The following is a 7,611-nucleotide window of genomic DNA, read 5'->3' on the forward strand; positions in this document are numbered from 1 at the left end:
GCTGATTTGAGGCCGGGCTGGATTGTTTGACAGCCGGTATATCTCATACGTTTAGCCTATTTTTAGTGTCTGTAATATAACAAAGGTATAGTGTAAAGTTATGTTACAAGTTATGTTAGATAACTGTTACACACTGACCCTACTAGCACTCAAATTAAGATCTTTCTTAAAGCTGAGTAAATCTTCGTGAGGAATCTTAGAATTTTTTCCCGACTGTTTCAAATTTAAACCCAATGGTCTTCCTGCGACGTTTACAAAAATAACCTCGGCTAGTTTTTTGTCTGTTTTTGGCGACAAAGTGGTTTTCACTACATGCATGACGCTTCCTAGGAGAAACCTGCGTCAGACATAATTTGCAAATTTTTATAATTTTTTTTTTCCGTGGAGTTTTTTTCTAACAAATATCTACAAACCTGCACTGACTGTCGAGTTTTGAACTTCTTGTTAACATCTTGCTTCTGGATATTTGTGAACCTCAATTTTTATAAACTGCTCCCTTTTATACCGGTAAACGGCAATGTAACATGCGTGAGTCGACCTCACGATATTTTTTTAGGTGGTGAACTCTCATTTTTACCCTGCTCATGTGCAGCGTAAAAGCGAAAGAGATATCACAAGCAATTCTTTCTACTATACCTGTTTTCTAAGACAAAGAGTGGGAGTTGTTCCACCAACGACCCGATGAAACAGCTTATAGAAGTTACATCCAAATTCAAAGCCCTGTTTTTCCTTGATTTGAACTTCGATGGAATTCTTCAAACTTTCTTGATGTTATTTGAACGTCTCTGAGTTTGACATTTTTTACCTGAAACTCTCAGATATTTCTTAAACTTCACAGTACTTTCCTAATGTTATTAAATTTTCCCTGTGGTTCACATAACATCCTAAAGTTTGCCAACATGTCTTGACGTTTAAAGAACTTTTTGCAGAACATCATTGAAATTCATATAATGTTGCTACCTATAGTTCGCAGAATTTCTAGCTCTAGCAACTCTGTAGTAATTCAAGGTGAGGGCTACCTAAACTCACTGGACAAGAGTAACTAACCTCATGTGAGTTTCATTCCTGTATTATCGAGTCAAACATTTCTATTTATTTTAAAAAATCCAAGCAAATTTTCCGCCCCTCAGGATGATTTAGTGGTAAATACCACCTTAATTTTAATAATTTTTATTCACAGCACGAAAATTCGAAATTGAATTTCCCGAATCGCGGGATGGTAGAAACCACCAGGAAATAGAAGCTCTGTATAGAAGGTTTCTGTCTTCGACAAATGTTAAGGACTTTTGCTTCGTGGACAACAATTCAGAATTTATCACTACGCTAGTGTTCAAGTGAATTTCCTGTATATGCTTTATCTTAATATTCTGGCCATCTAGAAAGTTGTTGTCTTTGGAAATGTTGTTTGGGATGCGTGAGACCGTGTGGAACAAGCATGGGTTGCCGTTGCATTGAGTGATCGCACACTGTACTTATGTGCGGTGTACATTGCTCCCGACCGTGTTCGTGACAACGAACTTATCGAAACCCATTGTCGGTCCGTTTTCGCCGTAATGGAAACTGCAACTCCAGTTGATGAGATAATTGTTCTGGGTGACTTCAATCTAGCTGGTGTTTCGTGGAAACCATCTCACAGTGGCTTTCTCTATCCAGAGTTATAGTGCAGCAACGATCAATGACGTAGTTAACGAGAGCAATCGAAGCTTAGACCTCTGTTTCGTTAGCGCTCAGGACACTGCTCCAGTTATCTAAACGGCACTTTCTCCACTAGTAAAGCAAGGTCCTCATCATCCTCCTTTGGTTGTCCACTGTCCAAGATAGTCACGTTCGGGATTTTGAAGACATTTCCACAAACGTGTCATACGATTTTCGGAAAGCTGATCATAGTAGTATCATCGACGTGCTGTCTAGCATAGACTGGGGAAGCGTCCTGGATAACGTTGAAACCACTGCGCAAACTTTTCCACATGTCTTGGCGTATGTCATTGACAGACACGTTCCAAAGAGAGTTCACCGAAAAGGGTCACACCTTCCTTGGTAGACGAGCCAATTGCGAAAGTTGAAATCGACCCAGCGAGCGGCACTAAGGAAATTCACCAAGTATCGTACGCTGTCGCTGAAACCTCATTACGTTAGGCTCAATCATGAGTTCACTTACCTTACCAATCAGGCTAAGGCCTTGTTGTCCTCTGCTGTCCGAAGAAGTCGTCTCCACTCTACTCGATCCATGGCCACAGTTCGCCAGCCTCGTAGTCTGCGAAGGGTCCGCAGGAGATTAACCTATCGCAACCCGGGAAGCCGAGCGATTTGCAGTTCCATGTTCCGAGTTTCCAATCGTAGTCCTACACGTCGCGTAGGTCAGACACCGTTTTGTGCCGCACCTCCATGATGAACAGACGCTCAGGTTTGGTGAAGCATTTCCTCTATCACCGTACTATGGTTATCGCGCCAGTGTTCGCGTCGCACCTCTTCACTTTGCTATTGCCGGACTGGCAACATTGCCCAGGCTACGCCACCCAGCTGTGTCCATGTTTCAGCTGGTAGTCTTTTGTTATCATATGACTCGAGGAGGCGTGAAGTAGGAACTTGTGAGGACCAGGGCTAGGTATTCCGCTCCTTCCAGGTTGTCAACTCACCATTTTGTAGCCCCAATCATGAGTTCAAGCGAGTTAGTTATCGATGCTATTCGCGATATCAACGTGGGATTAAGAGTAAACTCAAGTCACACCCGAAGACTGCCTGGAATTACGTTAACGAGCAGCGCATAGAATCTGGCCTACCATCATCAATGATGTTCAATGGAGAAGTTGCTTCCACCTCTCAGGAGATCTGTCGCTTGTTTTCAGACAAGTTTGCCAGCGTATTCTCTGATGAGATATTAACCGACGACCACGTTACCCTAGCAGCTAGTAATGTACCACTCTCCGTCAAGCGTTGGGTGCAATTGACATCGACGTCGAGATGATTTCCACTACCGTACAACAACTTAAGCCGTCCTTCAACCCAGGACCCGATGGTGTCCCATCAGTATTTCTGAAGAAGCATATCGCCAGCTTGCTGACACCGTTGCAGCATCTATTCCGCATGTCCATCTCGAGCGGTATATTTCCATCTTGTTGGAAATTTGCACATAAAAAGGGAAACAAACGGGACGTGGATAATTACCGTGGAATCACATCGTTGAGCTCAGTTTCGAAGTTATTCGAGTTAGTCATCATGGAGCCCCTGCTCTCTCATTATAAGCAGTATCTAAGTAGTGATCAACGAGGCTTCGTTTCCGGTCGTTCTACTACCACTAATCTACTTTGTCTGACATCGTATGTCACGGAAAGCATGACAGAACGGGCTCAAACGGACGTAATTTTCACCGACTTGTCGGCTGCATTCGATAAACTCAACCATGCAATTGCGATTGCTAAGTTAGATAGACTCGGGGTAAATGGCAACCTTTTGCGATGGTTTCGCTCTTATCTCAGTGATCGCCAGCTGATGGTAACCGTTGATGAATGTCAATCTGCTACTTACCCAGCCACGTCAGGAATACCTCAAGGAAGTCACCTAGGCCCGTTGATTTTCCTGTTGTACTTTAACGACGTGAATCTGGTCCTCGAAGGCCCTCGTATATCGTACACAGTTCCAAAAAATAGTGGAAATTTCTGTTGCACATAAATGGAGCGTCACAAATCATATACGTTTACATTAAATAACATGTAAAGTTCTGACACATTTCATGCAATGTAGCAAATATTGTATACAAAAGCCCATATTTGTAAACAACATTGTTTGCAAGTTGCTCGGTTGCGTGAAATGAAATACAAGTCTACGTGAATGAATGTTTACATCACAATTAAAATTCAGAATTTTTATCTGTGTATGCAGATGATCTTAAAATCTATATCCGGATCCGTTCTATCGATGACTGTCACTTCCTTCAATGCCAGCTCGAAGCGTTTGCTAACTGGTGCAACTTGAACCGAGTGGAGTTGACCCCGCGAAGTGTTCAGTTATCACCTTCCCTTGCAAGAAGGAACCGATCATGTTCAATTAAGTACTTCAGGAAACAACTATCGGCCGTGTCAACCACGTTAAAGACCTGGGAGTTATTCTGGATTCCCAGTTAACGTATAAGCAATAGATCACGTTCATTGTCGACAAGGCGTCATTTTCAGGATTGCAAAGAATTTTTCCGATATATATTGTCTCAAATCGCTATACTGTTCCCTGGTGCGGTCCACCCTGGAATATTGCTCTGCAGTATGGAACCCAAACTATAAAAATGGGGCTGAAAGAATTGAGTCCGTTCGGCGTCGATTTCTTCGATTTGCTCTGAGGAAGCTGCCTTGGAGAAACCCTTTTCGTCTACCCAGTTATGAAAGTCGATGTCAACTCGGAGAGACACTTCGCGGGCCCTGCTCATCGCGGATATTTTACAGGGTATAATTGATTGTTCTACAATCCTGGAGAAGATCAACGTGAACGTCCAACCCCGAGCGCTGCGAAATAACGCTATATTAAGATTGCCTCAGCATCGCACTAACTATAGCATGAACGGTGCTATAGACGGCATTCAATGTGTTTTCAATCGAATTTCTTCAGTGTTCGATTTCAACCTGACATGACGCCGGCGCTTTTCCCTTATTTTCTCTGACGCAGTAAACCGTTGAATGACCATGTAGTTTACTGTATTGTGTATTTTAGTAATCTGGACTATGTACACTGGAGTCGCTTTTTACGCGGGTGATACGTCCCGCGTAAAAAAAAACCGCGTAAATTCCGGAATCCGCGTAAAAAAAAACCGGGTAAATTCCGAAATCCGCGTAAAAAAACCGCGTAAAAAAAGACCGTGTAAGAAAAAACCGCGTAAAAAGCGATATACCGCGTCAATTTTGAAACCCGCGTAAAAAAACCAAAATCCGCGTAAAAAAAAACCGCGTAAATTCCAGAATCCGCGTAAAAAAAACCGTGTAAATTCCGAAATCCGCGTAAAAAAAAACCGCGTAAAAAAAACCGTGTTAAAAAAACCGCGTAAAAAGCGATTCCAGTGTATTTTAATGTTATTCACTTAAACATCATTGAGGCTACACTCAGCCTGTTGATGTAAATTAATAGGAGACCGAACCATTTCGTTTGGCTAATAAAGGAGTACAACATTTCCTTACTAAGTAGCACTAAATCTTGATATCCAGGCCATCTAAATAGAAAGTTTCTGTATTCAGTTCAGAAAATTATGCATATGGACAAATCTAGTGAACGTTTTATACAAAAATTTGCATTCTGGAAAAACTTGCTTGCTTGTACGCTGCAGTTCATTGCAGGAACTGCTATTGCTATTACGTTTGTTGTATGAAACATATGCAGAGGATGTAGTGAATCCAACCTTATATTGGATCAATGGAGAGATCTGTTTTGCGTGAAGTATTAAAATTAATAAAATTGCGACTAAAACATTAAAGGGCAGATAATTTTCCCTCACCCTATATGCTGATCACAGCCTTCCAGATGGTAAACAAATTAGTTCATTAATTATCTCACTACACGTCGCTAGTATATGCAAGTGAGTTTCCAGTATAACCTACATCTTTATATCCTCACCGCTTTGGAAGCTGTTGTATACGGGAGATTTATGCAGGCGACCTCCCGGATGCTGGATTTTCAGAAAATTCACTTGCACGCTAGAGCCGCATTGTATAAGTTTCTATATGACCAGGATCCCAAGATATCGCATATTCATGAAATTCACTTGCACACTAGCGCCACGTTGTGAGAAAACTCTGCATTGCTTTCCACCAACCGAAAGGCCTTGACCAACTGAACAATTTTACCGAAGACAGTAACCTTCTACATATATGGTCAGAAACACGAGATATTCCGAGGAGGAACGGGAAACCCACATGTGTTGTACAAAATACAACGTGCGAGTGTTACAAAAGTTGGTGCGAGTACTGAAAGCATCGAATGTTAAGCACCGCCGATTCTGATTGGGTATTGATCAACTGCACCTTAACAAGTCAGGATGGCCGAGCGGTCTAAGGCGCCAGACTCAAGAGCAATCTTGCCCACCACCCGAGGGTGGGTTCAAGTCCCGCATCTGAAGGGAAGAGCGTTCTGGTCCTCTCTGAGGGCGTGGGTTCGAATCCCACTTCTGACAAGAGCTTTTTTTATTGCAAACCCATAGCACGGTTACCAGGCACTCAGAATTGGCAAACAGGTTGAAAAAAGAATATCGAACCGGAAATGGTGGATATGGTGGTTACTAATAACGAATTCGTTTTCTATCGAGATTGAAACCAGTTGCAACCCAGTGTGAAACCGAACTTTTTGTCAGTACCTGGGGAAGGTTTAAAAAAACGAGCAAACTGAAGTTTGTCATAAAACAAGCAAACCCAATCCAGGTTGGAACTGAATAATAAACGAATTCGCTATAGGGTTGCAGTTGCAAAAAGAATCTGCGCCCGAATAGGGACTTGAACCCTAGACCGTTGGATTAAAAGTCCAACGCTCTACCGACTGAGCTACCCGGGCTGTGCGCTAATGATACTGTGAAGCTATACTGTGTTTAAGGATCGAATCGAATTGACTGGAGAAGTGTTAATTTATTAAAATACCACACATTTTATCACTGCCGATATCAAAAGATGTCTCGATGGTAAATTAGGATATGGTTTTCGTTGAAGAGGCGAAAACGCTAGTTTATTATCACTGACTTACCGTCGTGTCGGCACCTTGAAATAGCAGTAAACCAAGTTTGACATTTTTGGTTTATAAGGTATCAAAGTAATTCTCATGTGTAGGTCGTCTCGGGAAGTTGACAAAAAATATTGCATTGTCTCTATTTTTCGATGGCTTCATGCCGGATAAAATAGATTGGTTCTGACCACTGAAAAAATGATTCTCGTGTCACAGCAGATGCAACTGAAATAATATTTATAAAGTATTAGATTATACAATTTCTTAAATCATCGTTACACTAACTCTAAATCACGCGGCTGTTGTACTACGAAACAAAGTTATAAATAGCACATTTAACTAAACCCCTACTATCGATAATTTTTTTCAGAAAGATTTTTTTTTCAAAACCTTGTACCTCTTGTTATGAACGCAAACTTATTTTAGTTTAGATCATAAAAGTCGAATTATTTGGAAAATTAAGACATTTTTATTGATTTATCTTGTTTGGAAAAAAAAAACCAGGATAAAATAAACTGTACAAGGTAGTTCAATAAATAGCTTATTTTTCATACCTCTACGTGCACAAACTCACCCACACTAATTTAATTACAATCTGGTAAATTGACAATCTTTATAAGTTGTCCATGCAACCAAAACGTGTTGGATGAGAAAAGAAAAATCTGCCATATTTCCTGACCACTCACGTTCACAGTAATTACCCAGCCCATCAGAAACCACCTCGCATGTTTATGCCCAATATGGGAACCACGTTTGAAACAATGTATCAACTCTGATGTGGAATCACTTGTTCATCACCACACACTACCGATGCGCACCGGTGAGGTCGACTTCGTGCAATAATTTAACAATCATCTGTCAGCATCGAGTGGGGCTGCTGTTGAAACATTCATCGCAACGCACGCCACCAGACTCGCTGGAGAC

General features: G+C 41.5%; 2 non-coding genes across 2 annotated transcripts; one reads left to right on the forward strand and one right to left on the reverse strand.

The window, feature by feature from the left end:
- Nucleotides 1–6,007: 6,007 nt before the first annotated feature.
- Nucleotides 6,008–6,148, forward strand: TRNAL-CAA (transfer RNA leucine (anticodon CAA)). Its single transcript has 2 exons — nucleotides 6,008–6,045; nucleotides 6,104–6,148. It is a non-coding gene; the product is annotated as a tRNA-Leu (tRNA).
- Nucleotides 6,149–6,449: 301 nt separating this feature from the next.
- TRNAK-UUU (transfer RNA lysine (anticodon UUU)) lies at nucleotides 6,450–6,522 on the reverse strand. The gene has a single exon. It is a non-coding gene; the product is annotated as a tRNA-Lys (tRNA).
- Nucleotides 6,523–7,611: the final 1,089 nt, after the last annotated feature.

Source organism: Ochlerotatus camptorhynchus, unplaced genomic scaffold (assembly GCF_037179485.1).
Source record: "Ochlerotatus camptorhynchus isolate MF236.1 unplaced genomic scaffold, CSIRO-AGI_Acam_v1.1 ptg000213l, whole genome shotgun sequence".
NCBI lineage: Eukaryota > Metazoa > Arthropoda > Insecta > Diptera > Culicidae > Ochlerotatus > Ochlerotatus camptorhynchus.